This window comes from Sprattus sprattus, assembly GCF_963457725.1.
Source record: "Sprattus sprattus genome assembly, chromosome: 8".
Classification (NCBI taxonomy): domain Eukaryota; kingdom Metazoa; phylum Chordata; class Actinopteri; order Clupeiformes; family Clupeidae; genus Sprattus; species Sprattus sprattus.
Window position 1 is genome coordinate 31,055,231 of NC_137927.1, and position 10,954 is coordinate 31,066,184.

Below are 10,954 nucleotides of genomic sequence, written 5' to 3' on the forward strand. Positions count from 1 at the left end.
TCTCTCTCGTGGTCTAGTCAGGATCCTACTATGATCTCTTCTTCTCTCTCGTGGTCTAGTCAGGATCCTACTATGATCTCTTCTTCTCTCTCGTGGTCTAGTCAGGATTTTACTATGATCTCTTCTTCTCTCTCGTGGTCTAGTCAGGATTCTACTCTGATCTCTTCTTCTCTCTCGTGGTCTAGTCAGGATTCTACTCTGATCTCTTCTTCTCTCTCGTGGTCTAGTCAGGATTCTACTCTGATCTCTTCTTCTCTCTCGTGGTCTAGTCAGGATTTTACTGTGATCTCTTCTTCTCTCTCGTGGTCTAGTCAGGATCCTACTATGATCTCTTCTTCTCTCTCGTGGTCTAGTCAGGATCCTACTATGATCTCTTCTTCTCTCTCGTGGTCTAGTCAGGATTCTACTCTGATCTCTTCTTCTCTCTCGTGGTCTAGTCAGGATTTTACTGTGATCTCTTCTTCTCTCTCGTGGTCTAGTCAGGATTTTACTGTGATCTCTTCTTCTCTCTCGTGGTCTAGTCAGGATTTTACTGTGATCTCTTCTTCTCTCTCATGGTCTAGTCAGGATTTTACTGTGATCTCTTCTTCTCTCTCGTGGTCTAGTCAGGATTTTACTGTGATCTCTTCTTCTCTCTCGTGGTCTAGTCAGGATTTTACTGTGATCTCTTCTTCTCTCTCGTGGTCTAGTCAGGATTTTACTGTGATCTCTTCTTCTCTCTCGTGGTCTAGTCAGGATTTTACTGTGATCTCTTCTTCTCTCTCGTGGTCTAGTCAGGATTTTACTGTGATCTCTTCTTCTCTCTCATGGTCTAGTCAGGATTCTACTCTGATCTCTTCTTCTCTCTCGTGGTCTAGTCAGGATTCTACTCTGATCTCTTCTTCTCTCTCGTGGTCTAGTCAGGATTTTACTGTGATCTCTTCTTCTCTCTCGTGGTCTAGTCAGGATCCTACTATGATCTCTTCTTCTCTCTCGTGGTCTAGTCAGGATCCTACTATGATCTCTTCTTCTCTCTCGTGGTCTAGTCAGGATTCTACTCTGATCTCTTCTTCTCTCTCGTGGTCTAGTCAGGATTTTACTGTGATCTCTTCTTCTCTCTCGTGGTCTAGTCAGGATTTTACTGTGATCTCTTCTTCTCTCTCGTGGTCTAGTCAGGATTTTACTGTGATCTCTTCTTCTCTCTCATGGTCTAGTCAGGATTTTACTGTGATCTCTTCTTCTCTCTCGTGGTCTAGTCAGGATTTTACTGTGATCTCTTCTTCTCTCTCGTGGTCTAGTCAGGATTTTACTGTGATCTCTTCTTCTCTCTCGTGGTCTAGTCAGGATTTTACTGTGATCTCTTCTTCTCTCTCATGGTCTAGTCAGGATTTTACTGTGATCTCTTCTTCTCTCTCGTGGTCTAGTCAGGATTTTACTGTGATCTCTTCTTCTCTCTCATGGTCTAGTCAGGATTTTACTGTGATCTCTTCTTCTCTCTCGTGGTCTAGTCAGGATTTTACTGTGATCTCTTCTTCTCTCTCGTGGTCTAGTCAGGATTCTAATGTGATCTCTTCTTCTCTTTCGTGGTCTAGTCAGGATTCACTGAGCAGTTGTAATCTGGAGTTATGGTCCTGTTTGCGTTACACATAAGTAGAGTCTTTGCAGAATGACGCATACCACGACTTGGATGTTGTACAAATGCAGGCGAAAACAATTAACTGTGATGGATGAGAAAATATGAAGGGGGTTTTATTTGATTTGATGTTGTGAGGGGGGCCCTACCAGGTGGCTAGCTGTGACACCAGACACATCAGCAGGGAGAGAAACTGATCTACAGATGAAGCTAAACAAAGTTTGCCTACACCCGTCCGGAGACATCCTCTCACAAATCTAGTGCATGCGCCAGATGTGTGTGTGTGTGTGTGTGTGTGTGTGTGTGTGTGTGTGTGTGTGTGTGTGTGTGTGTGTGTGTGTGTGTGTGTGTGAGTGTGTGTGTGTGTGTGTGTGTGTGTGTGTGTGTGTGTCTATCTCTGTAATACCAAACTAAAGTAGTGGAACAACATCTAATGGAGGCACAATTCTGTGCGAGTGTTAGCATTTTCCCCTCCCGCGTGACTGATCTCTACCCTCTATCTCCACGCTACTCTGTTGTACCCAAAGTGTTTTCAGCGGATCATAATGAAAATCTCTGCAGGCTACAAACTTCTTTAATGCCATCAATTTGTCACGATGTCACAGGCTTTCTCTTAATAGGTTGTCCTATGCACCGATTGCTCTCAACCGTTTTTTGCACCGGAGTCTAGTTCTAATATTTAGGAGAGATTTCATCTATCTGAGTGTCTGGAAAAAAAACCTTTTCCTTTTGAAGGGGTATTTGTGCTTTTGGCAGTGCACTTGTGACTGTGTCTGCAACAGACTCAACATTAACCTTCTTTTTGAACCCATTAAATGAATCAGAGCAAGGCAGAGAACCCAAGGTTGAAACAGTATATGTGTGTGTGTGTGTGTGTGTGTGTGTGTGTGTGTGTGAGTGTGTGTGTGAGAGCTAGAGAGATAGAAAGAGGGAGGGAGAGAGACAAGGGGGGGAGGGATTAACAGTGAAGGAGCTTGAGAGATAGAAAGAGAGAGAAAAAAGAGAAGTGTAGAGTCAGAGGGAAAGAAAGGAAGAAAGAAAGAGAGAGAAAAAGGAAAGCAGAGAAAGAGAGAGAGAGAAAGGAGAGCAGAGAAAGAGAGAGAGAGAGAAAGGAGAGCAGAGAAAGAGAGAGAGAGAGAAAGGAGAGCAGAGAAAGAGAGAGAGAGAGAAAGGAGAGCAGAGAAAGAGAGAGAGAGAGAAAGGAGAGCAGAGAAAGAGAGAGAGAGAGAGAAAGGAGAGCAGAGAAAGAGAGAGAGAGAGAAAGGAGAGCAGAGAAAGAGAGAGAGAAAGGAGAGCAGAGAAAGAGAGAGAGAGAGAAAGGAGAGCAGAGAAAGAGAGAGAGAGAGAAAGGAGAGCAGAGAAAGAGAGAGAGAGAGAAAGGAAAGCAGAGAAAGAAAGAGAGAGAGAAAGGAAAGCAGAGAAAGAGAGAGAGAGAAAGGAGAGCAGAGAAAGAAAGAGAGAGAGAAAGGAGAGCAGCGAAAGAGAGAGAGAAAGGAGAGCAGAGAAAGAGAGAGAGAGAGAAAGGAGAGCAGAGAAAGAGAGAGAGAGAGAAAGGAGAGCAGAGAAAGAGAGAGAGAGAGAAAGGAGAGCAGGGAAAGAGAGAGAGAAAGGAGAGCAGGGAAAGAGAGAGAGAAAGGAGAGCAGGGAAAGAGAGAGAGAGAGAAAGGAAAGCAGAGAAAGAGAGAGAGAGAGAAAGGAGAGCAGAGAAAGAGAGAGAGAAAGGAGAGCAGGGAAAGAGAGAGAGAGAGAAAGGAGAGCAGAGAAAGAGAGAGAGAAAGGAGAGCAGAGAAAGAGAGAGAGAGAGAAAGGAGAGCAGAGAAAGAGAGAGAGAGAGAAAGGAGAGCAGAGAAAGAGAGAGAGAGAAAGGAGAGCAGAGAAAGAGAGAGAGAGAGAAAGGAGAGCAGAGAAAGAGAGAGAGAAAGGAGAGCAGAGAAAGAGAGAGAGAGAAAGGAGAGCAGAGAAAGAGAGAGAGAGAAAGGAGAGCAGAGAAAGAGAGAGAGAGAGAAAGGAAAGCAGAGAAAGAAAGAGAGAGAGAAAGGAAAGCAGAGAAAGAGAGAGAGAGAAAGGAGAGCAGAGAAAGAAAGAGAGAGAGAAAGGAGAGCAGCGGCAGCAACTGCAGTAATCCATGCATAGAGGAGCCCACAGTGTCCTCGAGACCACGCCAAGGTTATCACTCTGGGCTGCTCTTATCGCCGCGGTAACAGCTTCGGCTCCGAGGCCGCGTGGACGCTCAGGTCACCCCTTGCATTTTCGCCCGGCGAGATCTCCCATCGACCCGCCCACCCCCCTCCCGGCCGCCGCTGCCGAGAGAATTAGGCATTCTGGGGCCACCGGCAGGCGAGCGAGCGAGTGGAGGGGTGTGTGTGTGTGTGTGTGTGTGTGTGTGTGTGTGTGCAAGCGAGCGAGTGGAGGCTAATGAAGGATGACTCAATGCGCTACCTGAGTGAGGGGAGAGATAAAGCTCTGTGACAAAAGCATTAGGCCGAGCGGACGGGCGAGCGGACGGGCTGGGCTACACCGGACCGGTCAGCATGGAAACACACACACACATACACACAAACACACACACACACACGAGCCAGCTGGCTGGGTGATCCCGAGGAGCCGGGAAATAAGAGGTGTCTTCAGTGAGTTTATTAACGTTTCAATAGATTGCGCCACTTCTTCAGAGACACCTAATTAATTTGCCTCCAGAGGTCTGAGTGAGTGTGTGTCTATGTGTGTCTATGTGTGTGTGTATGTGTTCGTATGTGTGTGAGAAAGAGAGAGAGAGAGACTGTGATGGTAAAAGAGAGAGAGAGAGAGAGAGCGAATGAGTGATGGCGAAAGGCAAAAAGAAAAAGAACACGTTAAAGAGAGTATCTAAATGGATGCAGCTCTGTCTGACAGACTTGTCAGGACATTTTTTTTACAAGGCCTTTTTAAAGTGTCTTAGAAGCAAATGTTTGATTTATAAGCACAAGGGTGTGACTAGCTTGCACTCTGTCAAGTTTTCAAATTCTCTGATCATCATCACACTGAGTATAAAATAATAATAAAACGACTAAATTAAAATCCCGAGCGGCTGCCTGATTTCCCTGGGAAAAGTCAGTAAATGAATATGAATGCGTTGCGAGCTTGCGATAAAAGCCAGCGCCCTATTTCTCCGCCTCTTCTAGGGAGCAGCGAGAGGAGAAGGTCTCTGGGATGGCGTGGGAGTGTGCTATCTGCTCTCCTCCAGATGCCTCTGTCTCCTCTTATCTAGAAGAATGGGCTCGGCCTCCATTTTTCAACTCCTCTTATCAGGAAATCCTTTAAATTGAATATTTACTGGGCTGATGTTTTTTTTTGTTAAGGTTGCTTGAACCTGCTAAAGGCATGGTTCTCGTCCCCATCCATCTCTCTCTTTCCCTCTACGTCTCTGTCTCTCTCTCTTTCCCTCTAACTCTCTCTCTCTTTTGCTCTCTAAGTCTTGCTCTTCCTCTTTCTCCTTCTCTCTCAGTATATCTAACGCTCTCTCTCTCTCTCTCTCTCCCTCTTTCTCTCTCTCTCTCTCTCTCTCTCTCTCTCAGGCCAAAGGGTCTTTTTTTCTCCCTGCTCTGTTCATATACTCTCCAATGGGCTTGACAGAGCATGGCACAGTGATTGATTATGTGATTGTCTGAAAAGAATAGTTGCTTCGGTCGAGCACAGCCGTGATATTAGTGAATCACCAGACGAGGACAGTGCTCAACAGTGAGGAAAAGTATGTTTTAAAAATGATGCAGCACCCGACACACATCTTACATTTTTTCCCCCTATAGCTTCCAAAAGAAAGGACAAAAGAAAGTAGCGAACAGGGAGAGAGGGAGAGAAACAGAAAGACCGTAAGAAAGGGCTTAGTTTTATGAAACAGTGCCTTCACTGGATATATTGTCTGTGCGCAGTCTATAACACAGAAACAGAGGAAAATGTGATTTAATGCAAGGTACATTGTCATCTTTACAGCACGTTAGAGCTTAAAGATCAGCCAGCCATGTTATTTCCCATTGTAATCAAACCAGAGTCGGGTAAGAGTGTGAGGAGTGTGTGTGTGTGTGTGTGTGTGTGTGTGTGTGTGTGTGTGTGTGTGTGTGTGTGTGTGTGTGTGTGTGTGTGTGTGTGTGTGTGTGTGTGTCTTAAACTCCGCCATGTTGAATGATTTCGAGCAGCTGAGGGTGTAATGGAGGCCCTGCAGACAGGGCTGTGGGAACAGATAATGGTGAACGAACAGAAAGAAAAAAAAGTCCCTGTAAGAGGAGAAAATAACACAGAATAATGGAGATCAAACGACCACCATCCTGAATGATCTAAAATGGCTTCCGGAGCGGAATTAACCAAAACAGAAGCTGGGGAGTGTGTGTGTGTGTGTGTGTGTGTGTGTGTGTGTGTGTGTGTGTGTGTGTGTGTGTGTGTGTGTGTAAGCTCGGGAGTAATTGCTCTGACTCAACAAGGGGCTTCTGTTCTGTTTAAATCGCTTGTGCCACTAAGCTAACGCTACATATAGCTTGCAGGCAGAACATGACAGAGAAAATTGCCACACGCAAAAATGGAGGTGTGATTCGCTTTGTTGTCTCTTCAGACTGTTTGATGCGTGACAAATTATTTGTTTTGTTTTGGTGAATAAAATGGTAAAAGCTGAGGTGAAAAAAAAAGGGGCTCAATTTAATTTAGATGAGATAAGCTGTGCAAAGCTTTGTCAATAGAGAAAATCCCCAGAGACATAGTTAGGCCTGTCACTGACAATTTAATAAAGAAAAAAGAAAAAGACTGAACAAATTCAAAGAGCTGCAACCCGAGATTTTAGATTATGCCTCTTAACTGTTTTCTCAACTTGTTCGCATTCTGACAGCAAAGATGAAGAGGATCATTTCTTATCTGATCCTAATTGTTTCATGCAGCCGACTAACTGCACTCAGCCTCCAGATCCATGTTGCACTGAAGCACCTTGCTGTTGTGATCTGTTGAACTAGCCTCATGGGGCAGTGGTGTAGTCCAGGGTATACGCAGGTATACGGAGAATACCCACTTATTTTTCAGTCAGCATTGCGTATACCCACTTCTCAAAACAGGCCGTTTATCCTGTGCTGTATAAGCTGCTTAAAAAATTAAGAATATACCCACTTCTCCAGGGACCACTACACCACTGTTCATAGGCTGTGACAGGCAGTGGGGAGCTAGGCAATGTCAGCAGAACTTGCCTTTAGAAGGCATAAAGAAGATAACAATGACAAACAAATTCATAAGATCATTTTAAAGGACAAGACGTTCATCAGTCGATAAGTAGGTTAGCCTAATGATCTATGTAATATGGTGCATATGAGCTCATATTCTGCATTTGTATTTGTTTCATTTACACCAACCTTTTGTTCCTTTTTGTTGCCATCAAGACATAAAAAATCACATGCTCTATTAAATTTGAGATGTAAGGTCTCGGATGCTGATTCGGTGGGTGGTTCTGTTTTTAGCTCAGACCAACAAAGCCACCCGCTGCCTTTGACATTTCAACCAAAAAACACATCCTGAGCCCCATGGAGAGAGACTGCAGGGCCACAGGGGGGTGAGAGAATGTTGGTCATGGCACAGGTCCACAGCATGGCCTCCTCCGTCTCTGCTCAGGAGAAGCACCCAGGTGGGAGTGACAGAGATGTGGGCTCTCTCCAATGGCACATAGCACTACTACACTTAAACAGCTGTGTTTGGTCATATAGCACTACTACACATTAACTGAACGTAATGTGAACTGAACTTTAAAGTTTCACTTCAGGTTCAGAACTGAACTGAACTGAACTGAACTGAACTGAACTGAACTGAACTGAACTGAACCTTAGGTCAACACAACTCAACTGATATCTTTTAAAAGCTCATCATTAAAAGACATATTTATATTACATCTGGACTCCCCTGCATTTGTTCACTGGGCCAATCACTGAGACGATGAATGCGTCTTTTAAAGAAAGAAAGTTTCAGAAGGACTGGAAGTCAGCCATTGTTGTGCCTGTGGGTAAATCAGGGGACCTGAATGATGTGAGTGATTACAGACCTATTAGCATTTTATCCCCGTCATCTCTAAAATTGAAGAGAAATTTGTTGTTGAACCGCTGACAACTTATCTGAATAGTAGTCATTATATACATATATTTGGAGCCAGCCGTTCTACTGAGACAGCAAACTGCTTCTACATGAAACGAAAAAAATGGAGAAAGGAGGTGTTGTGTGTTGGGGCTATATCTATAGATTTAAAGGAGCCATTTAATGCTGTCACCCACGAAATACTCATCTGTAAATTAGCTAATTTTAATTTGTCCTCTGATGCACTGAATTGGATGAAGTCCAATGAGTAATGAATTAGGTGTTCCCCAGGGATCAATCTTGTGACCTCTCCTGTTCAGCTTACAGTTTACAACTGATTTACCATCAGTCTGCACAGGGTGTGAAGTTCAGATGTATGCAGACGATAGCGTAATTTATGTCCATGGAAAAACCAAATAGCCGGCAGCTGCCAAACTCAACAATGATAAATGTACACAAATGGCTTGTTGCTTCACTCCTGTTCCTCCATGTTAAGATGTTTTTGTACACTCTGCATCTGACTGTTATCCATACATAGTCTATGTCTGGAGAGATCATCCAAGTAGTCGCCCATGTTAGATTTCTCAGTATTATCCTTGATTCCACCTTATCCTTAAAAAAAATGCAAATATCCAAATACAACCTGGCTAATTGTTGATAATAAACTGTACGATAACCTCAGCCACAACATTTCACTAGAATACATTTAATTGAATTTATTTCATTAACATCAGTTACATGAATTAATTGTGGTAAATCAACACAGCATTTTTCTTTCGATTTACAAAATGTATTTAGGTACCTAATTTAACAGACACCTCGACCAACTAACCCCATTGAAATGGGTTAAGGTTTCATGAGATGGGTGCAATAGCTTTATGTATTTATTCATGTAATTTCAACATTATAGCTTTCTTTATTTATTTATGTCATTTCAACATTATAGTGTAATTCAGCTTTGATAAGCAAGAGCATACTGAGTGCAATCCTTTACAGGTTGTTTTGAGTATATTGCAAGTCGTAGCAGCTATACATCAGTATATTGGAAGTCGTAACAGCTAAATCAATATATTGCAAGTCATAGCAGCTAAATCTATATATTCCAAGTCATAGCAGCTTAACCACTTTATTGCAATGTTACTGGTTTGAGAAGTTACACTTTCTGAATATGTCAAATAGCAACATTCAGAACCATTTATTAGTTTAAAGAACTGGACAATGGAACTGATGCGTTATCAATACCTGCCATGCTCATGGTGGTAATAAAGTGTTAGACAGAAAACCCCATTATAGCCACCACAACTTTCTAAGCAGAAAAATACGTGGTTTGACGGAGCATTGGTTTAGCGTGTCTTGGGAATACATGGAATAGTTTGGAGTATCTAATAATATTTTTTTAACAATCTTGTGTTCTTATATAATTGTGTCTTACAACTCTGTGTTGCATGACTTACATGTTAGGCATATATTACCATTTTACTAACCTGTAACTTTTAACATTTATTAGCATCATCACCCTGATTACTTATTATGATATTATAAATTATTATACTACTTATTAATTCTCATTACGTGCTGCTTGCATGGCTATATGTCCCAAAATGGCGTTTGTTGTCGCTGTGTTATAGTACTAATGTTTTTGCTGATTCCTGTTGTTTTACAAGACTTGAAATTCTGTCTGGATAATTCTTGTTTGTTGCTGTTGTTGTCTTTTGTTGCATCTCGTTGTCATGGCTCTGTAAATTGTATTGCTTTGATGGACTGCAAGGACTGCAGATGACTAACACTGGCACATTTACAGAAATGTTGATTCATGTGTGTTGTCATGTGTGTTGTCCTCATAAATAAGTCAATGAAATGAAGAACCTGTAAAAAAAAAAAAGAAGTGACAAACAGCAATTTGTTTACACAATAAAAAAAAAAAACATGATTCACTTACCATGACCAAAGTCTGTCATCTTCTCTTTGAGTAATTCTAGTCTAGCGTTGGTACTTTGTGTCTGGAATGTAGATTGTACAACCTCCTTTAGCATCTGGTCTGGTCTGTGTCAGTGGCTTCATATGACTGCTTAGGACATTTCCAAGGCTAGAAATCCTTCCAATGTTTTGCTGCCACCTAGTGTCTGGATATTAAATCGTGCTACTGCTCAGAATAACAAAAGGTGAAGTGCGAGACAACAGCAATTCAACAAATGATATTGTACTGTAATATTCTTCAGCGGTTCAATATAACATTTTTCATCTTCAAAGGACCCACTGACCTGATCTGACAGAGCCTTGCCGACTACGCTCTACGCAACGTTACCACTATTCTGTACCTACCGAGTAAGCTATAGCGAAAACTCGGACTTTTTGACCTATTTGTAGCGATTTTTTTTATTGTACTTTATTAGTTCTATTATCGTTCGTGTTACTACACTGACGTTTAAAACACATAACACAAAAAGTAAAAGTTGCCTTAGCAGAGGATGGTTTCGATCCATCGACCTCTGGGTTATGGGCCCAGCACGCTTCCGCTGCGCCACTCTGCTTGGACAACAGGCAATGAGAACAATACATATTAAACCTACTGTGTTTGTGGTCTGAACTTCGTGTGGTCTGAACTTCGCGTTGAATGCGTTTCTGGTTTCCGTCAAGACACATTTAAACAGACAAGCGACAGAAGATGCAGTTGATGCAATGTTTTTATTTGTTTTCCTAATGAAACGTCTCTGTGGCACACGGTAACAACGTCCAGTGGGAAATAAACGGGAAAGGGAGAGAAAAAAAGAAGGAAGGGATTTTGTACGGCCAAATGATTATTTAAACATTAAACTTTGTTAAACTTGGACGTGTGCCTTTTTCAGCTCAGAGTAACATTATAGTAGTAACACATGGCTGTTTCTATTCATAGCACTGTTGTTGTTATTAGACGTAGCATAAACTGTTTCGTAATGTAAACGTTACATCGGTTTTGTTTAGCACATAACTTCAGTAAAAGCTTTAACGTTAGCTTGGCTTGTCAATCAATACGATATGGCAATAAATCGTGTGTCCGTCCGTCTAAAAGAAATAGAAAAACATGTCGTGGTTACTTACTTTGACAATCTTCCGCAGAGTGATGTGGAACGTCGTTCTGCGTAACTTGGTAACATAACGTCCCACAAGTTCAAGCCAAGTCTGGAGAGAAGCGCCGCAATTGGCTAATGTCCATTTTCCTTCCGCGGCTGGATTTGATGACTGAGAATGGATTTGAAAGGCGAGGATTGGCCGACGAGACCCGAGCGGTCCTGA